A 27,201-nucleotide genomic window follows, 5' to 3' on the forward strand; every position below is an offset into this window, starting at 1 on the left:
TGGAGGTCACATGATTTGAAAAACTGAAATTGTCACTTAATGTGACGTTTGAGCTGAAGAATTGTTCTTCCCCCCACCACCCCGAAGTGTAGTCCTGTCAATAATTTAAAATTTACTATAAGTTGAACTAAATAAGAAATGGATGTTCCTCCATTGTTTCCTTGAAAACAAAAATTTAAAAAATTAACATGAAAATGATATCGCTCTGCAAGGAATAATTTCACAGATAATAAGTGTTTGAATTGAATTTAAATGTCACAGTAGCTGGAGGAGTGATTTCCCCTGACAGGAAATGAAGACTGAGGAGATAGGCCGAACTCAGGCAAGTGGAAAATGTTTACTCATGCTGCAATCAGTTAATGCAGGGATCATTCCCCGAGGCCAATCTCGGAAGGGAGGTCCATGACACACTGTAATGTGTACAGTAATAAACAGTATTTTTACACACCTTCTGTATTACAATGTCCACATGCAATGTGGTTACAGTCCTTCCCTCATGATACAGACACCCAATCCTGTAGAACACCTAATCTTGGATGAACATCGCTATGGATAGCCCGAGCTTCCTATTGCTTCATGGTGTTTGACAGCTGCTATAATCTCCAGGCCTTGGGATCTCTGTGCATTTTATTTCCTCACATTACAAAATTAATTGCTGCAGTCCTTTGGGCCTCTCACTATGCCTTATTTACAATTCTCAAGAATATGTAATTAAAAACTTTTTAAATGTTCTGAGCAACTTTAAAATAGTAACTATTTCTGACAATCAAACCCTGTCTGTTTCCCTGACAGCCGCTGTGGAAGTTAGCTGGGCTCTATCCTGCAGTTGGTGTTTATTCATTCACTGGGACAATTATTCTTTCATTAATGAAAGTCAGGGTTGGTCATTTTTCTGTGTGCCTGCATTCTCTTATCACTATCTGGAATATGACTGTCTGGAATGGCATACTTATGGACTTGGAGTAGGATTGTACAAAATGTTCTTTTTTTAAACTTAAGACTGAAACAGACTGTTTGTCTTATTTATCTCCCCTCCACTATTTTGTATTTTAATTCCAAGGCAGGCTGCTCGGGGCTTCCCTACAGCAGCAAATCAATAAGGATTTCAGCATTAAAATAAAAATCAACATTCGCAACTATTAGGAAACAGTACCATGCAATATGCTTACGCCACTGAGACTTAATTCCACACTTAAAGCCAACTATACTGATTTGATCAATGATTACATATTAGATATAAGTAACAATTAGTGTTAAAACTAGTGACTGCAAACTTAAAATGATTAGAAATGTCATATTACAATCCGCAACATGTAGAATTGGAGTCTAAAACAATCAGACGTATCTTCATTTGTAAGGCTGAATATGAATCCAATGATTTCTGTGAACATTCAAATGAGAAAATATCAGATATTTCCTGTCAGTGTTGGATGAGGAATCATTGCTTGGTTTGTGGTTGTGTTGACCTGGAATAAAAGATAATTTTTTCTTTGTAAAATTGGCACTACGAAATAATGATTTAAATTGAAATGTGAATCTCACGATATTTGTTAGAAAACCTAAATTAAATTACTGTATGATTGTTGGACTAACAATGAATTGGTAATCTATTTTAGAACACTGACACATTAAGTGATTCAATAATTCCAAACGGGTTTGCTGTGATATGGTACTAAGCACATATGCTCTTACTTAAAAATTAAAATCATGGCAATTGAAAGAAAGATAAATACACATACCATGCGCTTATTGTAATTTCATGCAAAATACAACTGCGGAATATGTTTAAAGCAGTTTTTCCTATAATGAAAAGATAACTAGAATGATTAGCAGCAGGATGTAATCGCAAAAAAAAATCATTCAATGTGACTATTCAGCTGCAGGCAGCTCCCCTTCCTTACACACATGTATAACTTCCAACAATTCAAAATTTACTCTGATAAAGAAAAGAACATACGCATGTAAATTCTTTTTTCTTATTGACAAAAAAGTCACAAATTTGAAATTTTTTTAGCTTTAAAATATTTAACTATTACTGTGATCAGAAATACAATAAATCTTCATGTTGAAGAAAAATCTAATCAAATCAAATCAAAATACACATCGATATTCACAATAATTGGGAGAGTGAACACAACAATATCTTTCCATCAGTTAATGTACTGAGCCATAATTCCACTGTTATATCCCTTACTGGATTGATCAATTATTAGATATTAATAATAACTAAATTATTAATATGCTATAATTAAACTGAATATTAATGAGAAATCTCATTAATGTTTGAATGAGCAATGTGTCAACAGAAACAGTAATTATTAGTGAAATGTCTAAGATATCTCTTCATTGATGAGGCTGAGATTACTTTGATTGTTGAAACGAGTAGCATTCAGATATTTATAATGAGCATTAGCTGCAAATCAATGCTTTTTGGTGTAGACCTGAAAGATTTTGTTATTGTAGTATAGGCAGTAAGAAATTATGATGTGCATCTCACCTTGCTGAATATTTTCAAGTTTTCTAACAGGTTTCTGGTCCAATCTTCAGTTTAACAAGGGTAATGTTGGGTCAGAACATCAATAACTGCAAACATTTTAAACACATCTCCATCAAAGTTGCTAATCTGAAAATTCAGAACAAATATCAAAAAATTACCTCTGTAAATTTAATTGACTATATTTTTAGATTGTAGTCAAGTTCATTATCTACTTATTTCCTTCCTATTTCTGACACCAGTGGATAAATATTGATTAGATTAAATGTCATATGAGATAGACATTAGCTTTCTCTCAAAGATCTGAGCAGCACAGGAATGGGCCATTTGGCCCATAACGTTGTGCTGAACATAATGTAAAAGAAACTCATCCCTTCTGCCTACCCTTGGTTCATATCCTACCAAATTATCGAAATGAACATTAAAGAGCCTTAATGTATCTGCTTCCATCACCAACCCTGGAAGTTCATTCCAGACACCAATCACTCCCTGTGTACAAAACAAATTGCCCCTTACATGCCCACTGAACTTTCCCTCCTAACCTTAAACACATGTCACATAGTTTTTGACGCTTCAACTCTGGGAAAAACTTTCTGACCGTCAACCCTATCTACGTATCTAATGATTGTACAGACTTCCATCAAGTCTTCCCCCAGTCTCTGCCACTTCACAAAAAAAGCAATCTGAAATTTTCTCGCCTCTCCAAATCCAGGCAGCATCCTGGTAAACGCCCTATGTACCCTCTCCAAAGCCTCCATACCCTTCCTGGAACATGGCGAACAAAAGTGAATACAATACTTTAAGTATGCCTTAACCAAAGTGTTAAAATGTTACAACATGACTTCCTGACTCTTGTAACCAGTTCCCTTACCAATAAAGGCAAGCATGCCATTTGCCTTCCTAACCACCTAATTACTTGCATGGTCACTTTCAGGGAGCCATGGTCTTAAACGCCAAGATCCCTTAGAATAATAAAGCTGTTAGGGTCCTGCCATTAACTATCTACTTTTTTTAACATTTGAGTTTCCAAAGTGAAACACCTCACACTTGTCTGGATTAAGTTTCACCTTTAATTACTCTGCCCATATCTGCAATTTATCTTTTTCCTGCTGCATTATTTGACAACACTCAGCATTGTCCCCAACTGCACTGAACGTTATATCATCTGCAAATTTATTAACTCACCCAATTAGATTTTAAGCCATGTCACTTCTATATAATTGCATCGCTAACAGAAGGGTTCCAGTACAGATCCCTGTGGAAAAAAGACAGAAAATGAGGGAAATGCAGAATTCTTGAAGAAATGAGGTTTTTTTCAATGACAGAATAAATCTGATGAATAATCTTCTAAAGTGCGATTTTAAAAAAAAATAAACCCAATATTTTAATTCTGAGTTTATTGATCTTAACGAATATCCAGTACAAACTGCTTTGAAAATATTGTATCATTTTAAGTGTCGTGTTCTCACATTAAATATTATTTAATTGTCATTTCAATTATCACACCATCATGAGATTTACATTTTCGTTCAATCCATTATTATTAGAGCCAGTATCATAATGAAATATTGACATTCTTTTCAGGTCAACACACCTGCAATCAACCAAAGTTCTCTCACCCAACACTCATTCTAACTCTCTCATTCTCTTTCATTTGAATTCTCGTATTAATGGAAGGATCATTAATCAGTCTTATCAATTTAGAAATTGCTAACTATTTTTCACATAAATATTTCATTTTTTTTCCAACATATTGCACAATTACATCGCAATAAGAGTTTTCTCATCATTCTTAAATTTGTTATCAGCCATTTTAAAACTAATTATTACCAAAATCTAACCGGTAATCATTGTTGAAATCCAAAATCTCTAGCTGTATATGTGGAACTATGTCTCAGTACATCAACTGATACAAACAATATTGCACTCTACAATCTCTTAATCTTAGCAAAAATAATTTTAAGTGTGGAATCTTAGCTGGATTGAATTGGTTGTAAGAAAAAGTGCAGTCTGAAGAAAGGTCACTGGGCCCAACTCTCTCCACAGATGCTGCCAGACCTGCTGAGTTATTTTCCAGCAATTACTGAGTTTGTTTGTGATTTCCAGCATCCACAGTTTTGATAACATTCTTGTATTGATTGTATTTCACTTCAATTCTAACATTGCTACATTTCTGATTATTACAATAAGAGCTAAGTATTTTTCATGTTAAGCATTATTTAAATTTCACGTGTTCCTTGTGTAAATAAACCAGAATTAACAAATGTTTGTTCTATGCTTTTACAATAAATCTTGAATTCTTAGAAATCACATTTTTTTGAAAATGAGGGAAGTTGTTTTTCGCTGAGTAGTCACATTGAATGACTAATGCTTTATTTCCAATTCATGTGCATTAAAAAGCAGGTTAATTTTAATTTATGCAGATGAATAACTGCTTCAAACAAATTGACTTACTTGATTATCATGAGATTTGTGCTTATTTAAGAACATTGTTGCTTCGTTCCATCATTATTAGAAATTACTAATTCTTTTTATCGGTCCATTACACACTGGAACTGTCTAATACAATCCTAGTCCAATTATAACAATAAATATCTGAGCAGTTTTACTTGTGAATAAACACAGTAAGTATGTGATTATAGTCCTGCCCTTCCTGCATGGGAATATTATGGAGGGCTCTGGTAATGTGTGTACTAGTAGACCAGGAGCCATGGGTTCAATTCCCACCTTCAACAGAGATGTGTCAAAACACCTCAGAGTTGATTAGAAAATATCTAAGTGTCTATTGAATTGCTTTTCAACCAACATTGTCTCAACTTGTAACTGTTGTTCATTATAATGATCACAACATCTTGAATTTATTTGCTTCACATCACTGATTAAAGACTGAATGTTATTACGCTGCTTCTAAATACCTCTCAACTTGTAATAACTTTGCAGTCTTAAAGATTCTACGGTGTAAATAATATTTAAGGTAAGGGGGAAAGATTTAAAAGGGGTCTGAGGGGCAACTTTTCCACACAGTGTGTAACACATATTGGGATGAGCTGTGAGAGGAAGGGCAGTGCCTGGTACAATTACAACATCTAAAAGACTTTTGGACAGTTTATTGGATAGAAAACGTCCAAAGGGATATGGGACAAACACAGGGAAATGGGACTAGTTTAGTTTAGGAAACCTGGCCGGAATGCCAAGTTAGGCTGAATGGCCTGTTTCCGTGCTGTATCAATCTAGCATTCTACAATTCAAACTTCACTGTGATTGGTAAAGGAAAGAACAAACGGGTGTTAATTCTATTTTGTATCCATAAAAAAGTGACATGAATTTTAAATAATTTTGCTCTTATTGTGATTAGAAATACAATGAATGTGAGCATTGAAGTGAAATATAATTTAATCAATTCAACTGTGTTTTCATGGTTAAAATAAAAATTGAACATTCACAATCATTGTGAGTTTGTACATTGCAATATCTTCACATTACTTCATGTACTGAGCCATTATTACACATTTATACCCCCTACTGAACTGAACATTAATTAGATATTAGCAACACTTAGATTTTCGAAAATCTATCAGTACACTTGGAAGAAGGAGAAATTTAATTTTGCTACATGACTGTGCAATGTGCAGATATGAACAGGAATTATTTGCATAATCTCGTGACTATTTAATGTTAATAAATAATTTACTTCTCAGGTACTGAAGCAGTCCAAGTCCAAGTACAACAAGATCTGGACAATATCCAGGCTTGGGCTTACAGGTGGCAAGTAACACACATGCCACACAAATGCAGGCTATCACATATAAGGCATAACCTAACCACCATCCCTTGACACTCGATGGTGTTACCATGACTGAACACCCACTATCAACATTATCCTGTGGATAATCATTGATCAGGAACTGAATTGGTCTCACCACATAAACACAGTGGCTACAAGAGTAATTTAACTCCTGGCTCCTGAAATCCTGTCCAAACGCTACCAGGCACAATTCAGGAGTGTGATGGAATACTCCCCACTTGCCTGGATGAGTGCAGCCCTAACAACACTCAAGAAACTTGATACCATCCGGAATAAAGCAGCCCGCTTGATTGGCACTGCTGCTACTGAGCATCAGTGGTGGTGAGGGTGGATGATTGTGGATGTCCTAGTTACAATCTCTGCCTCTTCTTATTAACAAAGATAAAAGAATCTTACATTGCTCAACATTCTCATCAAAACCGAGTAAAGTATTCACCCCAGCCCTCTTTTATACCAACCAGCAGCATTTCCACCACCAATAGCAGCTTCTCTTAAAATATTTTGTCAGTAACTTGTAATTAACTGGTTACTACAATTACAACTGAAAATGTGTCGCTGGAAAAGCACAGGTCAGGCAGCATCAAAGTAGCAGGTGAATCGACGTTTCGGGCATAAGCCCTTCTTCAGGAAGATCCTGAAGAAGCAGTGAATCACATTTTGAAATGATCTTCCTGAACATAATATCGATCAGGTTAAAACTGAAGGAGGTGTCTTACACAACTTGCTGCAAGAACACAGACAGTAGAATCTGAGGTGATCATGAGGATGTGGAGGTGAATGTGGGAGACAAGCTGGGACTGTATTGGAGTAGTCACTGTGAGAGGGAACAAATGCTGGATGCAGGGTTTCAGCAGCTGATGGACTGACACTGAGGTGAGCCATCGGAAACTGAGCAAGTGACCACCGTCTAATAGGACAGAGAAACTGATCCATCAGCCTGAAACTGACTGACCACGTGGCTGTCAGTGACTCCAACACAAGGGAATGGAAACATTGCTCAGAGCCTGTTTCTGTAACATTCATCACAACCAGGAAATGGAAAGTGAATAATGAGCTGAAAACAAGGCCACTGCTCTGTTAGAGTCAAAACCATTCAATGTTCAGTTATTGAACATTATTGACTCTCAGACTATTGTAACCTGCAGAATCACAGTAAAAGGGGAAAGTAAACAACATTCTTGGCAAAGACAGAATGAACCAACTGCTTGTATAAAAAACAGCTCAGAACAAAGGGGCTGAATCCTCCACAAACTGACAAACACAGGTACCATCAGATTTATAGATAGAGATTGGAATTCGTGAGAAAAACCCTTCCCTGCTGATGGTGTGTGGTAGACACCATTCTCAGTGAAAACTGCCACTTACTTCCTTTGAAAGGAATCTCTATTTTCCCTCAGAAAAAGCAGGTGTGTCACGCACTTACAGACTGATTTACAGACAAAGGAAACCTAAGCTGAGACTCGCAGGTTAATTAAGCTATTAGTGATAGTCCATTGCACACAACAAGAGCTTAGACCACAACAGATTCTAGTGAAACCAACAATGCAATGAAAAAGGTGAATTCGAAATTTATAATCATACAGCTTCTCTCAATCAAATAATCCCAGTCAACTTCCAAACATTTTAAAACTATTAATACCAATGTATACATATTTATTTACTTTCCTAATTTCCTCCAAAAAATATATCTGACTATTCTCTTCAAAATATATTTTAAATGGTCAATTCATAATCACAATTCATTTCCAATTATTCTTAGTGCAAAACAACCTGCAAACTAAAATAGTTTTCACGTCAATAATGACACTGGAAAGTTTGTTTTGTAGTTTACCCATATTTCCAAATCTTGTTTTGGTCCATTATTGCAGTGAGGCTAAAATTAAAGTCTATTTATTTTCTCTGATATCCTTCCATTACTTTATTCCCTAATAAGAATGCCCATGGTGTAATGGGTGAGAAGCATTAAAATAAAATTGAATTTTCAATGCAAGAACTGGAACAAATAATCACATATTATTCAGTTCATTCATTGTCGTTGATTATCAGGTTTATTTTCACGGTATGATCACATTAAATTCACTTAAATAATCTCAGTACAATTCTCACCTCTATAGATATGTCGAGTGAATGTCAAACTATTGTTATTTTAAGTTAAACCAAATTTACATTTTGCTCTGTTTTATTCCAGGAATGACAGGATATGTTACATTATTATGGGAAACAGGAACAAGTGAAGGTGTTGGCTCTCAGACGTGAGGCCTTAAAGCCAAAGGGCCAGGTGGTAGTTACAGTGGGGGGGAGGTACCCAGTGCCCCGCTGTCCTCAGAAGGCAGTGAGGATGGTGACACTGACTGGAACGGGTTAGATGGTGACGTGCCCATGTATGGACAGAGGGACGGCAATGGGTGCGATCACCCACCACCCTGTAATGCCCAGAAGGCCAGGTCCATGGCACCACTGGGCATCAAAGGTCAACTTGGACAGACAGTAGGGAGCAACAAAGGGAACTGACAGAAACCAAACATGAACATTTCACCTACTGAATGACAGATGCTGCTGTGTTAACACCCAGCCTGATAGAGAAATGGTAATAATGGACCTTATTGGGAGAATATGGATGAATTAGTTGAGGTACAGTCTCACCGATGATGGTGTTAGGCCAAAATCTCTGAGGCCAAGATACCCTGACGTGTACAGCAGAACCTGTCTCTGCAAAGTGAGGGTGAGGGTGTGAGCCGGTCCCCCCCAATCACAGCTGATCAGTGCCTCCAGGCATTTACAGATATTACAGGGATACACTGGGGAGGGGACAGACTGAATCGGCTAAAATAACCTTGGTGACTCAGGGACCCAAGGGTATTATCGAGGATCATTCAGAGAGGAAGCCTGAGGTGTGTAAGGACCACGGGGGATTACCAAACCCCAACCTGTGATGATGAAATCGGTTTGATGTATTTAAAAGATGACATGGGACCCTATTTAATTGTAATTATAAACATGGGACTCCCAGTGGGAGATCATTCTAACCACATTCTGAATTGGGACATGAGAGCTGAGACAAACTCAGAAACACAGGGAGGGTAGTATTGTATAGGGAAGGTACTGCAGTACAGGGAGGGTAACCAGACTCACAATGTTACAAGGGAAGCAGGAAAGGGCACATAGACAAGGAACGTAGGCAGAGAGAGGGAGATAGATCTTCACATTGTGTGTGTACCTGTGCTCATGTAGGCACATGACGCTGTGTTTGGGAACCAGCAGAACAAATATTAATAAAAGGAGCATCTATATCAGTTACCGACACAGATTTGCCCCTCACCCCTCAATTACTAAAATGAGGACAGTTGGAGAGGGAGTCAAGGAAGCTGGATGAAATAAATCTGTCCAAATGCAGATCATGGATACGGCAAAATATATTCAGATATGGGAGTGTGAAACTGAGGAAGGGACCATTCTGGGAGTTCCCATTTTAGAACAGTTCAGAGCAACTATTGATGTAGAGGCACAAACTCTAATATGGGAACAATCTGGCCAGGCCCAGGACAGGAAGCAAAGGAGAGGCGACATCTCCAGAGTAGTTACCTTGCAGGGAGACTGGAACAGTCAGGGAATCTGTGGAGTTATAGCTAGGACCCAAACAGCAGGGCGGGTAACTCAAACAGGAAATCGGGTTAATATCTGTAGATCCTGTAAAGATCGAGGGCCCTCTCACTCCCCACACAAACCGGATCCCATTAAAGCTGGGGCTGAGGAGGCAATAATTGTGACAGTAACAGATTGAGAGAAGCAGGGAATAGTCAGACCAACAGTATCCCAGACTAACTCACAGAAGCCAAACGGCTCATCCCACCTCACTATTGATTACACCTCCCTCAGTAAATCTGCCACGAAAGAGTATCCTACAGTAGTGAACCACACCACTTTATTTAATGGATTAAAATTGCAACAATATACAGTCTCAGCCTTTGATATTGTGAATGGGTTCCTGTAGACCTAGAACGGTCAGGAAAAGCTAGTATTTACTGTCTGAGGAAAGCAGTAGACCTGGATCCAGTTACCTCAGGGACCTCATAATATTCCAGTATATCCCACCGATACATGGCTGATGGAGTGCTTCGATTTAATCTTACCAACACCTCATTACCTCAGTTGGAGAGAAAGAACACATCCGGATATTACACAGAGTATTGGGTCAGGTCAGGCAGGCCAGGCTTAAAATTAACCCACAGAGCATGGGAAGGTAGGAAGAGATGTACCTGGGACATCACATCAGGAAGATCAAATCAGGAAGGGAGGGGGACAATCCCAGTGGAACGAAAGACCATGATTTCAAAACTATTCACCCCCACACCAAGAAGGGGATAAGGCAAACTTTAGGATTGTTTAATTATTGGAGGACTTTTGTGGAGAATTACCCAGAAATGGCAGAACCATCACGAGCCCTGACAGAAGCGCGGACATTAGCCAGGGGTCAGGCAGTCAGCATATACACAGACAGATAGCATACCTTTGGTAAAGTTCATGACAAAATGATAGCCTGGGCTCGGTGAGGGTACATCACCCTGTCTGTGGGCACGTAGAGCATGAAGGACAGGTCAGAGAGTTAGTGGAAGCAGCTAACTTTCCCAGTGAAGCAGCAATAATGAAGATTAGAGCTCACAGGGAAGTAGAAACCCCACACCAATGGGGCAGTGAGTTTGTGGGTAAGGCAGGTGAATAGACAATAGACAATAGGTGCAGACGTAGGCCCTTCTGCCCTTCGAAACAGCACCACCATTCATTATGATGATGGCTGATCATCCTCAATCAGTATCCTGCTCCTGCCTTATCCCCATAACCCTTGATTCCACTATCCTTAATAACTCAATCCAATTCTTTCTTGAAAGCATCCAGAGACTTCGCCTCCACAGCCTTTTTGGGGCAGAGCATTCCATACACCCACCATTCTCTGGGAGAAGACGTTTCTCCCCAACTCTGTTCTAAGTGGCCTACACCTTATTTGTAATCTGTGTCCTCTGGTTCAGGACTCACCCATCAGCAGAAACATGCTTCCTGCCTCCAGAGTGTCCAATCCTTTAATAATCTTAGATGTGAAATACTGACTGAAACAGGGCAGACATTTGAGGAGATGGCAATGGCCGTAGCTACAGAAGTGAGAGAGGAAGGTTTAAAGATATTCCCAGAAACAGTCCCACAACAGGAGAAACAGGAATGGGAAAAGGGTGGGGCAGTAATAGGACACAACAGAGTCTGGATGATCCAGCAGTGCCACTACACTGTATAAGACAAACATTATTAAAAACATATCATGGGCTGGCCCATATTGGGGAGGATAAAATGCAATATCAGATGATCCACTACAATCCTTGCCTGGAACAGGGAGAAATACAGCAAGGTTTTGTCGAAAGTGTGTAGTCTGTTCACAGTGTGAGCCAGGGAAAGCAATAAAATGGAGGCAGCAGCAGGGACCCAGGGGCCCATAGGAACAATTACAAATGGATTTTACACACACACATCCCAATCCCAGGGAAGGAAATCCTGCTGGGTTTCAATAAATAGGTTTACTCAGTGGGTGGAAGCATTCTCCTGCAGATTCTGAACAAGGGACAAATGTTACAGGGAACATAGCTAAAGAGCAATGTGCCCTGTTTGGTCCTGAACAGAAATCCCATCCCCCATACCACCCCCAGAGCTCTGGGACAGTAGAAGGAATGACGCAGACACTGAAAGCTAGTCTGACTAAGGCTCTCTCAGAGACAGGACAGCGATGGGTTAGAGTACTCCCCACCAGCCTAATGAAACCGAGGACAACCGCAGCAATGCGGACGGGACTGTCCCCCTTTGAATTAGTGACTGGATTGACTATGCAGATGCCACAGGGTATGGTAGTGGGAGGGCCGGAGATGTGTGGTAGTGGGAGGGCTGGAGATGTGCAATGACAAGGATAGGGTTAAACCATTTGTGAAAGAACTGGCAAAGCAGCTGCATGAGCTGAGAGAATCAGAGACTGGGAAAGGAAACATGGAAATATCCGAGCTGACATTCCAAACCCTGGAGTTCAGGTCAGGGGGAAAATATTACTGGAACATATGAAGTAAACACATCAAAATGCTGGACTTACCTGGGGGAGACAGAGAGGGACCCCTCCCATCATGTATTAGTAAGGAGCTCTGAATAAACGTTGGTCGTGCTGCTCAACACAGAACTCAAGGCTCCTCTTTGATATTTCTCCCAGCAACAGTTGTGCAGGGGCATGTTGCTGGCTGGAGGTCTATGGCTAGTGCTGTTCCACAAGGATCAGAACTAGGACATCTGTTGCTTGTAATGTATATAAATGAAAAGTTTGAAAATGTAAACGTTTTAATGAGCAAGTTTGTAGATGGCACAAACTGTTGAAGTTGTGAATCGTGAAGAATGATGTCAAAGGATACAGCAAGAAAGAGATGAGTCAGAAAGTTTTGTGGAGAAATTGCAGATATATTTTAATTCAGACAAGTGTGAGGTAATGCATTTTGGAAGACACAAAGTAAGAGGAATGTATACAATAAACGGAAGGATCCTGAGCAGCCCTGATATACAGAGGGATCTTCAGTTGCAAGCTGAAAGATCCCTGAAAGTGGTGAAGGTGGTGAATGGCAGGCTTGCCTTCTTCTGTCAGGGGAGTGAATATAAAACTATAATCAGGCCACCTTTGGGGGATTGTGTGCCATTTTGATCACCACATTACAGGTAGAATGTGAAGGCTTTTGGGAAGGTGGAAACAGGTTTACCAGGATGTTGCCTGGATTGCCTGGAGAGGTTAGAAAATCTTGGATTGTTCTCTTTGGAAAGTCAATGGCTGTGGGGTGACCCAACTGGCACAGACAGAGTTTGTAAACCATGGTTTACTAAAGAAATTGTATCTCTTGTTAAGAAGAAGAAAGAGGCTTATGTGCTGATGAAGCAATAGAGAGTTACAGATCAGCTAGGAAGGATTTTAAGAGAGAGTTAAGAAAAGCAAAGGGAGGACACGAGCAGTCTTTAGCAAACAGAATAAAGGATAACCCTGAAATTTTCTCTTGGTGTGTGAAGAATAAAAGGGTGATTAGGGTAGGAATAGGGCTAATCAAAGACAGAAGTGGGAAGTTGAGTGTGGACCCTGCAGAGATCGGAGAAGTGCGAAATGAATATTTCTCATCGGTGTTTACACAGGAAAAGGAAAATATTGTGGAGGACAAAAATGAGGTACGAGATATTAGCCTAGAAAGGATTGAGGTTAGTTACACAGAGGTGTTATCAATTCTAGAAGGAGTGAAAGTAGACAAGTCCCCAGGACGGATGGGGTTTATCCGTGGATTCTCTGGGAAGCTAGGGAGGAGATAGCAGAGCCTTTGGCTTTGATATTTGAGTCATCATTGTCTATGGGTTTAGTACCCGAGGACTGGAGGATTGCAAATGTTGTGCCCTTGTTCAAGAAGGGCAGCAGAGATGACCCAGGTAATTATAGACCAGTGAGCCTTATTTCCATTGTAGGAAAGGTTTTGGAAAGGATTATAAGAGATAACAGTTAGAATCATCTAACAAGCAACAATTTGATTTCAGATAGTCAACATAGTTTCGTCAAGGGCAGGTTGTGTCTCACAAAACTCATTGAGTTTTTTGAGAGGGTGACCAAGCATTTAGATGAGACTAGGGCAGTTGACGTGGTATACATGGACTTCAGTAAATCCTTTGATAAGGTTCCACATGGTAGGCAGATGGAGAAAATGCAGAGGCATGGAGTTGATGGTGATTTAGCAGTTTGGATTAGAAACTGGCTTTCTGAAAGAAGGCAGCGAGTGGTGGGTGATGGAAAATATTCAGTCTGGAGCCCAGTTACTTGTGGTGTTCCACAAGGATCTGTTTTGGGACCACTGCTGTTTGTCATTTTTATAAATGACTTAGACGCAGGCAGCGGTGGATGGATTAGTAAATTTGCATTCAACACTAAAGTCTGTGGAGTAGTAAACAGTTTGGAAGAATGTTACAGGTTGCAGGGGGATTTAGATAAACTGCAGAATTGGGCTGAGAGGTGCAAGTGCAGTTCAATGCAGCTAAATGTGAGGTGATGCACTTTGAGAAGAATAACAGGAAGGCAGAGTACTGGGTCAATGGAAAGATTCTTGGTAGTGTGGGTGTGCAGAGGGATGTTGGAGTCCATGTACATAGATCCCTGAAGGTTGCCACCCAGGTGAATAGTGCTGTTAAGGCGGCATATGGCATGTTAGGTTTCATTGGTAGAGGGATTGAGTTCTGGAACCGCAATATCATGCTGCAACTATACAAAATGCTGGTGTGGCCACAGTTTTAATATTGTCTACAGTTCTGGTCGCCCCATTACAAAAAGGATGTGGAAGCATTGGAAAAGGTGCAGAGGAGATTTATCAGGATCATGCCTGGTGTGGAGGGAAGTTCTTATGAGGAACGGCTGAGATCTTGGATCTGTTCTCATTGGACAGAAGGCGTCTAAGGGGGGGATTTGATAGAGACAGACAAGATGATCAGAGGATTAGATATGGTAGACAGTGATAGTCTTTTTCTTAGGATGATGATGACAGCTTGCACAAGAGGGCACAACTACAAATTGAGGGGTGATAGATTTAAGACAGATGTCAGAGGCACATTCTTTACACAGAGAGAGTGGTAAGGGTGTGGAATGCCCTACCAGCTAAGGTCGTCAACTCAGCCACATTAGGGAGTTTTAAACAATCCTTAGATAAGCTCATGGATGATTTTGGGATAGTGCAGGGGGACGAGTTGAGAAATATTGAGTCGGCGCAACATTGAGGGCCGAAGGGCCTGTTCTGCACTGATATGGCTTTGTCTAATTCCTATTAAATATACTGTCTCTGTGGGTAAGGCAGAGATTTGTGAAGAAGAGTCTCTACAAGTATACATTCAGCTACTTTAGAGACACTTTGAAACTCTCGCCGGCTGTCCAATAATAAATCTACTGCTGTTGTGCAGAAAACTTGCATCGTCTGGATTTGTGGAACAAAATAGGCATCAACAATGAAGGATCTGAGTGATTTTCAGACTGTGGCGTATAGACTTACTGGAGTGGTTCACTGATGAAGAAAATGCCGTCACTGGATTGATTTGAAGAAATTGTGATTTTCTTCGAAGTGAAGAAGTTGGATATGTTTGTGATAGAGCTGTATAAGATTATAACAGACCGAGATATAGCAGACAAAAATATCTGCATTCGATAGGTGATGGCACAAGAGATAAGGTCAGATGTAAGGTTTTGAGACAGCGGGAGATGAGCAAGTGTTTCTGCTGGCTGTATTGGCTGGAAATATGCAGAACATGTTGCCTATTATGGTGGTGCAAGGAGAGAAGATCAATGATTGATTAAAACAATTAGATCAGTTCGGAGGGAAATAAACTTGCAGAGTTTGGGGTACGTATGGGAATGAGAATATTGGATTCTGCAATAGAGAGCCAGCTTGGATTTGATGGGTCTCTTTCTGTGCTTAATGCATTTTATTTGGACTTGCTTAACTTGCTCTGGTCACCGATGAAGTTATCATTTAGGTAAATCTGCTCAGTGTTCCTACTCAGACCAATACAGGCTGTCCCTCCACAGCAGGAGATAATGTTTACTGCTTTATACTGGGTTCTGTGGGGGGGGGGGGGGGGGGGGGGGGAGGCTAACGGTGTGTGTCACAGGATGCTTGCATTTATCTGAAATGGCAAAACCCCAGTGCAGCCAGACTAGGGATCGACTCTGGAAATGTGGGGAATGCCAGAAGGGAATGCTTTACCCATCCCACCTGGAAACTGGCCAAACCAGTCAGACTGGGGAGTTGTTCACCTGCTGTGTGTATGGGGGCGGGGGCGGGGGAGATGGGATTCACTCAGGAATCCATCCTGCTGGGACACCAGTCAATTTACTGAGAGCCACAGTTGAAGGATTTTTTTCCTCTTTTTCACGCCAAGTAATGAACAATGGTTTTGGTAGCTCATAAAGTTGTGCACATAGAGATCTTAGCTTTGGAAATGTTCACAACATTGTTGAACATGCACAGATTCACACTGGGTACAGATTTTTATTTTCCTTTATTCATTCACAGGATGAGGATGTTGCTGGCCCGGCAGCATTTACTGCCCATCCCTAATTGCCCAGAGGGCAGGTAAGAGTCAACCACATTGCTGTAGGTCTGAGGTGACAATGTAGGCCAGACCAGGTAAGGATGGCAGCTTCCTTCCTGAAAGGGCATTACTGAACCAGATGGGTTTTTCTGACAATCGATTAATGGTCATCATTAGACTCTGAATTCATAAGTTTTTTTTTATTGAATTCAAATTCCCCCCTATCTGCTGCAGCAGGCTTTGAACCCAGGTCTCCAGAACACTATCTTGGGTTTTAGATTAACTGTCTCGCGACAATACCACTCGGCCAAGACTTCCCCACATCGCTGTCCATCTGCACAGAGTGAACAGTGATTGTCTGGTTCATCAGAACTGGGTAATCACACATACGTTTGCTCAATGATTGCAGGAGTTGGATGTTGATTGGCTGTTGACATCCATCTCCGAACCATGTATTCTGGGGTTTGTTTCTGATGATGATTAGAAGCATCATCAGTCTTGTTATCTTTTGGGGATAAAACCAGTTTCAATTAGCTTTCTGTTAAATGCATGGCAATCAATTCTATCTCACAACTCTCAGGCAGATTCGTTGTTGTAGAAGAACTCTCCTTCTCCCCAACCTCCTCCACCCTCACCTCCAACAGTACAATAATCTCATTGTCTCACTCATAATCATAAAGAGACACTATCTGATTAGCTGCTTCTTTCCCTACTCCTATGTCAAGTTGGATCTTAAACTCCCCTTACTGCAGTTGTGATCCTGCATTATTGTACAGTGTTGCTCCTATTTCATGTCTTGGCCTATCAGTGTTCATGAAACTGCATGTCGTATATGGGGCCAACAGTGTAAGAGTTTAGCTCTTTCCATCCAACAACAGCAGTCGAATTGTACTCCAACAAAACTTACAGAATCACGGCCAAGCATATCCCCCAACTTATCTCTTACCATCAAACCAGAGTATCAATCCTCATTCAACTGAGAGAATTCAGGAGGGCATGTCAGTAACATCAGCATGAATACCTAAAAATTAGGTGTTAACCTGATGAAGTTACCAAAGAAGACTACTTGTGTGCCTAACAGCATAAGCAGCAAATGATAGAGAGTGAAGCAATCCAGGAAACAACAGAACAGATCTTAAATCTGCAGTCCAGCCACATCCAGTTGTGAATGAAGTCAGCGCACAGCTGGAATTCTGAGGACAGTTCTCTTCAAGATATTAACCAACAAGAATGTCAGACTGGATTAATCATTATAAAATTCCAGTCCGTTTGATATTCATATATTTACAATCAGTGTTCAATTCACCAAATGTAGCTGAATGTAAAGATAATCTTCAAGTGACTGTAACAGTGGAGACATCTGAATACTTGATCAGCAACTTAAAGCCTGTTGTGTTTAGATAGTAATACTTTTTAAAATCACTTTAAAATTAAGGTGACTTCAGTATAATGGAAGAAGTTGATTGGTGGGTAGCTGATAATCTTGTTTTAATCTGAAGTTAATTGAGGATTAGTTAACAAATAAACACATGGTAGGGAATCCCAGCCCCATGGAGTGCACATCCAGTTCCATGTGGGAAAACCAGGACACTTCTTGTGTGAGTGACAACCACAAGAACACGGAGGTGACATGGGAAATGTCAGGAAAACTCGTTTGACTGCGGTAAAAGTACTGCACACACTTCTGATCCCCTTATTCCAGGGTTAATGTGATCACACCAGAGAGGGTACACAGGAGATTGATCAGAATGTTTCTACAATTGGAAAATTGGAAAATTGGAAAATTTCTGCTCTGAGGAAAGGTTGGATAGGCTGTGGATGATTTCCAAGGAGGATAAGCTGAGATTTAGTTGAAGTGATAAAATGCTGAGGAATCCAGATCGAGTGGATAGGAAGGAGCTATTCATTAACTGAGAGGTCAGAAACTGGAGGTTTTAGATTGAAACTAATTCCCAGAAAGAAGGGGAGGGGAGAATTCATTTCACTCAGAAATGGTGGAGCAAGAACTCATTGATGGACTGGCAGAGGCAGTAACCAGCATCACATTAGAATAAAAGGACATGGATGTAACTGAGATGCTGGAACATGCAGGGCTGTGGACTAAAGTCTGCAGAGTGGGATCATTGTGATTGATTTAACATTTCTCCAGAATATTAAACTCAAGTCCAATTTGAGAATTTATGAACATCATCCGACTTGAATTCCAAATGTCAGAATACATTTATCAGAAAGTTCAGCACAGATCGAGGCCACTTGGCCTATCCTGCATGTGTTGACTGTAATAGAATGACCCAGGCTTTACAGCGTTCTGTACTCACCAATAAGAGCAACAATTTCAGACTGTGTACTCTGCCCTCTATGTTGTTATAATCTGTTTTTTCAATGTATTTCTTTGACAGCTGCTCACCTTGTTTCCTGGTTTCTTTCCCAGCCCTAACTCCATTCCCCATGGCCTTGAGGGACTACCATTTCTGCAATTTAATCTCTCCTGCCTTCCCCCGTGTGACAGACTGTCTTTTTGTCCTTGTCTCACCCCCACTTTGCACACAACTTGTTACATTTCTGATGGTTCCCAGATCTCTGTGACTTCACTGCGCACCCTGGGTCAGGGGCACGAGTTTTGAATTCTCTTCCTCATGAGATAATTGGAAATCTGTCTGGCTGCAATTTCCCCCAGATTTTATTTTGAAAATAAAAGAGGATTTGCGTCAGACTCAAGTATTTGTGAGCCTTCATCCACAATCCTGAGCACTTAGACATAATATGGGACCCTCCCACAGATGTGCCAGTTTGATGGATTGGCAGTGCTAACATGGCCTGTAGTGTGTAGTTTAGGTGGGTTGGGTTAGCCATGCTAAATGTGGGGTTATGGAAGTAGCGTGGGACAGCAGGTCATTGCAGACTCAATGGACCAAATAGTCTCTTTGTGCGCCTAAGGGATTCTGTAATTCTAACTAGTTGTGATTGTTGTCACATTTTCCTAAGTCCAGGTTCATTCAACTCAGGTACACATGCTGCCTTTTGTGTTTCTGTGTGTGCCCATAGTGTTAGGTAAGGGGTAAATGTAGGGGTATGGGTGGGTTGCGCTTCGGCGGGTCGGTGTGGACTTGTCCACAGTCTCCATGATTGTGCAGACTCAGTGGATCAGCCATGGGAAATGCAGTGTTACAAGGATGGGGTGCTCCAGGTGGGATGTTCTTCGGATGGTTGGTGGGGCACATTGGACAGGCGGGGAGTTACCTGATGCTGCCTGAAGGCGTTTTGTATGTACGCTATCCATGTAACTGCAATGTCTCATCAATAAAGACTCAAAGAAGACCTCTCAGAGTTCTGTGCCCAGTTATTCCTATCCTGCAGGGTTCAGGAATATGAGTACACAGTAGTCAGTCTTCACAGTGGAGGACACAAAGAGCATGGCAGTAATTGATAAGGAGACTGAGGAAGGTGAGGACCTAGATAATAACTATTATCGTGAAAGAGTTAGAGCTGGGCAAGTTAATGGAGCTAAAAGGTAGACAAGTCTCATTGCCCTGATGGAATACATCCCAGGATACCAACAGAGTTAGGGGGAGAAATAGCAAACGCACTTAGGGTCATAGAATCTGACAGCAGAGACAGGCCTTTTGGCCCAAACTGGCCCATGCCGACCAGAATGTCCATCCACGCTAACCCCATTTCCCTGCACTTGGCCCATTTGCTTCTGACCCTTTCCTATCCATGTATTTGTCCAAATGTCTTTTACCTGTTGAGAGTGTTCCTGCCTGAACCACTTCCACTGGCAGCTCATTCCATATACATTCCACCCTCTGTGTAAAACAGTTGCCCCTCAGCTTCCCTTTTATTCTTTCTCCTCTAACCTTAAACTGATCCAATCAAGCTGTCCAATCCTCGAGTTCCTGGGAAAAAGACTGAGTGCATTCACCTTATCCATGCCTCTCATGGTCTTATACACTTCTAGAAAAGAACCCCCTCAGTTTCCTCTGCTCTAAACATAAAATCCTCACTTGTCCAACCTCTCCCTATAACTCAGACCCCTGAGCCCTGGCAACATCCTTGTAAATTGTTCTGCACTTTTTACAGTTTAATAACTGAAACCTACATTACATTCATCATATTTCCAGTGTTTCCCCGCGGTGCTGGAACCGACGTGACAATGCCAATGGATTACAATCCATGACCGCGAATGAACTCCTTTACAACAATCCCGTTTTCATAGTGTTTCCCAAGGTGCAGGTATCCTTGTGTCTTTCTGGTTGCATGGTTAATTATAGACTTGTCCTTCTACAAAGCAAAGTTGTGGCTTAATTGTTCCTGGGAAATGTGCCATGATTGTCCAGACTTTCAAAAACAAATGAAATCTCTCTCCACACTCACCATGCTGACATGGACTTGGCTGTGTCTCAGTACTTTCCCAGTCACACCGAGATTTGAAATATTCCCCCATGGACAGAATGCACACCTTTCCTTCCAGATGAAAAGGCCAATGATATTCAGATCGGCACGGATCAAGTAACTATCAGATCTGAACATGAAGTTCAATTTGAATTTCTCATCCGCAAATCCACCCTTTCAGTGCCATACAACAGAGCACACAAGTTACCACTGTTAATACAGGATGGAAATTCAAAAGACAATTGTAGTATTAAACTGTAGTTTCCTTGTTCCCCCAAAGCTTTAAACCTCAGTCTCACAATTTCTTTCTTCTGTGAACTGAAATCCAAACCAATCCCCCCACTCCTTTCCTCACCACACAGTTCTCACACACACTCTCTTCGAATTCAGTTTCCTAGCTCCTGAAGAGAACCATCCTGCATACACTGCTTCCTGCACACTCTGGCCAAGACCCATCTGACTAAAATGAGCCAAATTAGAATTCTAATTGCAGGCCCATCCTTGTCCCTTTCCAAAACAACCCTAAATCTTCACAAAAGAGTTCTGATAACTTTCTGCAAAACGCTGCACCACTGATAGTCTGATCACATGTCAGGGTAGCAAGAGAAGGGCCATTCCCCTGGGTCCTGTTCCCAGAGGGATGAAGCTGTTAATGATAGATTAATCCCTCACACCCACAGCCTCCTTCCCAGGCACTGACCTATGCTGCACACAGTCCCACAATTGGTCAGCACTGCGCCCGTGCGATTGTCTCCCCTCCTACAGCACGTGCTCCCGATCAGACAGGAGTCCGGGCGATTGACAGCAGCTGCTGCCCAATATATCAGAATCCCTACAGTATGGAAACAGGCCCTTCGGCCAAACAAGTCCATACTGACCCGCCAAACAGTAACTTACACAGACCCATGCCCCCTAACTAATGTCAATAAAACGCTGGGCAATTTAGAATGGTCAACTCACCTGCCCTGCACATCTTTGGATTGTGGTAGGAAACCTGCTCAGACACAGGGAGAATGCGCAAATTCCACACAGACAGTTGCCCGTGGCCGGAATCGAACCCAGGTACCTGGTGCTGTGAGGCAGCAGTGCTAACCACTGAGCCATCTCTATCGATGGGAGGGGGCGGGGCTGGAGGACAGGGACAATGGGATTGTGAACAGTGAATGAATGTGGAAGACACTGGGGATGGACAGGTCAGTGAGGGACAGGATCAGTGCAGCAGCAGGAGGGGATCCTGGACAAACCGAGCAATGGGAGAGTCTGACAGGAGAGAAACTACAGGAAGGTTCTGTTTGGAGGCTCAGGCAGGGACAGCTGGGAGACAGTATGGCCTGGTGGCTTGGGCAGGTTTACTAATCAGCCTCTTCAAAGATGCTGTTACTCAACTCTGAACCTGATCCTCCTAGTCCAGAGGTAAGGACACTTACACCATTTCCTGGTGGGCAAGGGATACAGGGACTGCCTTTCAAAAGGAACTCACCTGTGTTGGTGACATTAACAAGACTCAATACAGAGTCACTGACAAGATGCTGGCGTACTTGAACTTCATCCAGAATGTTAACATCGATAACTGGGCAACGCAGACCCCAATGTACAGAGTTAAATCCTGGATACTAATAACAGCCTTGTGCATGGGAAATCATATCTCATAAATTTGACTCAGTTTTTTTGAAGTAGTAACAAAGAGGATTGCTGAGGTCAGAGCATGGACATGATCTACATGGATTTCAGTAACGTGTTTGACAAGGTTCCTCATGGGAGACTGGTCAGCAAGGTTAGATCGCATGGAGTACAGAACTGGCTCGAAGGTAGAAGGGCAGAGGGTGCTTTTCAGGCTGGAGGCCTGTGACCAGTGGAGTGTCACAAGGATCGGTGCTGGATCCACTACTTTTCGTCATTTATATCCATGATTTAGATGTGAACATAAGAGGTATTGTAAGTGAGTTTGCAGATGACACCAAAATGGGAGGGGTAGTAGACAGTGAAAAAGATTACCTCAGAGTACAAGAGGATCTGGATCAGATGGGTGAATGGGCTGAGGAGTTCAGTTTAGAAAAATGCGAGCTGCTGCATTTTGGAAAAGCAAACTTTAGCAGGACTTATACAGTTAATAGTAAGTTCCTGGGGAGTGCTGCTAAACAAAGAGTCCTTGGACTGTAGGTTCATAGTTCCTTGACAGTAGAGTAGCAAGTAGATAGGATAGTGAAGGCCACAGTGGTCTGCTTGTCTTTACTCGTCGGAGCATTGAGTATAGGGGTTGGGAGGTCATATTGCGGCTGTACAGGACATTGCAAAAGTTGCTGAATCAATATTCCATATAATTCTGTTCTCCTTCCGATCAGATGGATGTTCTTAAACTTTAAAGAGATCAGAAAAGAATTATAGCATGTTGCCAGGGTTGGATAGGCTGTTTTCCCTGGAGCGTCAGAGGCTGAATGGTGACCTGAAAGAGATTTTTAAAATCAGGGTGGGCATGGATAGGGTAAATAGACAAGATATTTGCCCGGCAGTGGGGGAGTACAGAAACAGGGGACTGGGAGGGAGGGTAGGCAGACAGGGGGTGGGTGGATCGAGAGGGGTGAGACTGAAGTGGGTGGGGAAAGAGACGGGGGACAGAGAGGGGTGGCACAGAGACGGGTGGGGACAAAAAGTGGGATGAGAGGAGGGGAACAGGCAGGGGGAACGGGCCGGTGGCAGGGGGAACAGGTCGACAGGGTGGGGGGTAGGGACAGGCTGACGGGGGGGGTATGGACAGAGTGGGGGGAGACGGGGGGGAAGAGAGGGGGAAGATAAAGAGCTATTTTATAGAGCTAAAACTCAACCCTGTTCCTGTTTTCTCCTCCTCACCTTAATTCCGTCTGAAGGGCTCAGAACAACTGTATCGTTCTTGGAAAGTAGAGTTTCAGGGAGATCAGGTGCTTAACGTGGCATTTTGGGACACGAACATTGAATGGAATATGCTGATCAATAAATGTACTGTGGTTCGATTCCACTGTCTGTGTGGTGTTTCCACATTCTCCCTGTGTGTCTGCGTGGGCTTCCTCTGGGTGCTCTTAATTTCCTCCCACAAATCCAAAGCCATGCAGGTTAGCTGGATGAGCTTTGGGTAATGGTAGGTTACAGAGTTAGGGTGGAATGCTGTTCCGAAGGTTGGTATGGTCTCATGGGCCGAAAGGCCTGCTTCCACACTGTAGGGATTCTGTCACTGAGTATAGGGATTTGGAGGGCACGTTGTGGCTGAGTAGGGCATTGGGGAGGCCAGTTTTAGAATACTGTATTCAATTGTGGTCTCCCTGATTTCAGAAAGATTTTACCAGAAAAGGACTCAACCTCTTAATGACAAGTTCCTGGGAAGTGTTGACAGACAAACAGACCGTGCAGTGTCGGTTGATTGCTCCTTGAAAGTATGGTTGAAGGTAGACAGGTCGGTGAAGATGGTGTGCGGTATGCTAGCTGTTATTGGGCAGTGCATTGAGGATAGGAGTTGGGAGATCATGTTTCGGTTGTACAGTTTATTGGCTCGGCCACTTTTGGAATCCCCAGACTGCTTTCAATTCCAGTCTCCCTGTTACAGGAAAGTTGTTGGGAAACTTGCAAGAGTTCAGAAAAGTTTTACTAGGGTGTTGCCAGTATTGGAACATTTGAACCATAGGGAGCGGCTGAATAGGCTGAGGCTATTTCCCTGCAGCACTGGACACTTTACGTGGCTTTAATCAAACTTTATAAAATTATGAGGAGCAATGATAGGGTGACTAGTCATGGTTTCTTTTTTCCTCAGGGTAGGGGAGTCCAAACAAATGTGAATCTTTTTTCCAAGGTGGAAATGACGAATTCTAGAAGAGAGATGGGAAGTTTAAAGGATATGAAAACCGAACCAACTGAAGATGCTGTAAACCAGGAAGAGAAACAGAAGTTTCTGGAAAAGCTCAGCAGGTCTAGCAGCATCTGTGAAAAGAAATTAGAGTTAACATATCTGAGGAAGGGTGACCAGACCCGAAACTTGAACTGAACTTTCTTCACAGATGCTGCATGACCTTCTGAGCATTTCCAACAACATCTGTGCAAGTTTAAAGGGAGTTGTTTGGAGTATATACCTGAGAGGAACTTTATAAAGTGCGAGTCAGACCACATCTGGAGTAATGACAGAAGTTCTGGTCCCTTTATTTAAGGAAATACATCATTCCATCAGAGGCATTTCACAGAAGATTGACTGGGATGAACCCTGGTTTGCAGGGATTATCTTTTAAGAAAAGGCTGAAGAGGTTGGGACTCTTCTCACTGGATTTGGGAAGAATGAGAGGTGGTCTCATCGTAACCTGTAGGATTCTTAAGGAGCTTGACAGGGTAAACAATGGGAGGATGTTTCCCAACATGAGGGAGTCTGGAACGAGATTCTGGGTCAGTCACGGAATCACGGGTTCAGTTTTGGATTCGACAAGTTTAAGGCAACACCGACACGGGTCAGGGGTTTCAGTAGCAATGGAGCTGGGTGAGGTGGAGACAAGCAACATTTTAAGAGATTGGAATTCCTGGTGTTTGTGATTGTGTAGATGTCTGATCAGAAGGTCACCTTGGGGTCAGATATGACAGCAATAGTGTCAAGAGTGTGGTTCTGTCTCAGACAGTTCCCAGGGAGAGGGAGGGGCTCAGCAGTCAGGGAAAGTAATTTGTAATAGCAACTGAAGCCAATGGGTTTAACCATTGCAACGTTCCGTTGCAGGAAATTGCAGCCAATCCCGTAGTGGGAGTGTGATGAGCAGTTTGATAACTGAGTAATGGAGAGGGATGATGGGGAGGGAGAGCTGGGCATTGTCAGTGTACATGTGAAACATAACACGGTGCTTTTGGACGATGTCACCTCCTGGCAGTATGTAGGTGAGAAACAGGAGGGACCAAGGATAGATCCTTAAGGGACACCAAATACAAGGAATTCAGAAAGGAAAGGGAGAGTCAGGATGGAGTAGGTTTTTCAAACAATGGTGGGTTCAAATATTAGTTTGTAGCAGAATGGGAGAGACGGACATAACCAGAAAAGACAGACAGACAGAACAAGGAACAATATCTGTGAATTGGGGAGGGGGGGGTGATGAGGAGGAGGAGCAGCCCAACTCCAAAAGCACTATTTCTACATCAGTGACATCACCCAACTCCACCCTAGTCTCAGCTCATTTACTGAAACACTCGTCCATCCCTGTGTTATCTCCAGACTTCATTATCCAAACACACTCCTGGCCAGCCTCCCACATTCAACTTACATGTAATCTCGAGAGTTATCTAAAACCCTACTGCCCAAGTGCTCACTTGTACCAAAACTTGTTGATCTATCAAAAGGCTCCTATTAACAAGCAACAATTTAAAATTCTCACCCTTGATGTAATTCCTGGCTGTGAACATCCCTGTCTCCCTGCACCACACAACCTGTGAAACCCTGACAACTCATTTTCTTTCAGACTCCCAACGATGTGTTTATTCATTGCTTCACTGGTCTGGCTGTTTCTACTGTTGCCAAGGCAACACGGTCTGGAATTCCCACCCTAACTGCCTCAGACCTGCTTCCCTCCTTCAAAGGTATTCCTGAAAACCTGCTTATTTGGCAATTCTTTTGATCACCTGACCTAATATCCCCATCTTTGGCCTTATGTCAGAAGTTCTCAATAGTATTTCTGTGGAATTATAAATATGATTAAAAAAAACAAACTGTTGATGATTTGCACACACATTGTCAACTCTTCACTGTCGCTGAGTGAATAATCTATAACAGCTCTTACCCAAACACATTGTGGGAACACCTTCACCACACGAACTGCAGCTGTACAAGGAAGTCAAACATCACCTTCTCTATAGGCAATGGGGCTTTGGCATTGATCACTGGTATCTGTGGAGGGAGAAACACACAGTTGATATTTCAGGGAGTGCAAAATGCATTATAGGGAGGGAAAATGGTGCAGAATTTGGGATTTTCAAATTTGTGTTTTACAATGTGCACTAAGTTCTGTAAAACCTCTCATCCCATACCATGAAAATTTCCTTCTCTTCCTGGTCAATATGTCTTTCCTTTCCCCTGCCCTTCACCTTCACACATTTCCAATGCCTTGGTCACAACAACACTGTGCTGCCAGTGAAGTTTATGACATGGTTGAGTATTGCCCCGCCCCTCATTCACTCCGATTGGTTGAAGGACCAACTAGCACCTCGAGCCCCGTTCCCCAACTCTTATTGGTCCTGCGCTGACATCAATCATCCGAGGTCCATTGTGGGCTGGAGCATGCTCAGTGCTTCCTGCTTTTGTTGTTCATCAGGTCTCAGAGAGAGAGAGGGCTCATCCCTGTTTCTCCTGATGTCAGACAATAACAACAACTTCCTGCATTGTATGGAGCCTTTCACATTGACAAATCTC

The 27,201-nt window shown here is 42.1% G+C and overlaps 1 long non-coding RNA gene across 1 annotated transcript; it reads right to left on the reverse strand.

The window, feature by feature from the left end:
• Positions 1 to 453: 453 nt before the first annotated feature.
• Positions 454 to 26,937, reverse strand: LOC140456791 (uncharacterized). Its single transcript, XR_011953127.1, has 3 exons — positions 26,573 to 26,937; positions 2,498 to 2,623; positions 454 to 1,466 (listed from the first exon to the last, which is right to left on the reverse strand). It is a non-coding gene; the product is annotated as an uncharacterized lncRNA (long non-coding RNA).
• Positions 26,938 to 27,201: the final 264 nt, after the last annotated feature.

Source organism: Chiloscyllium punctatum, chromosome 31 (assembly GCF_047496795.1).
Source record: "Chiloscyllium punctatum isolate Juve2018m chromosome 31, sChiPun1.3, whole genome shotgun sequence".
NCBI lineage: Eukaryota > Metazoa > Chordata > Chondrichthyes > Orectolobiformes > Hemiscylliidae > Chiloscyllium > Chiloscyllium punctatum.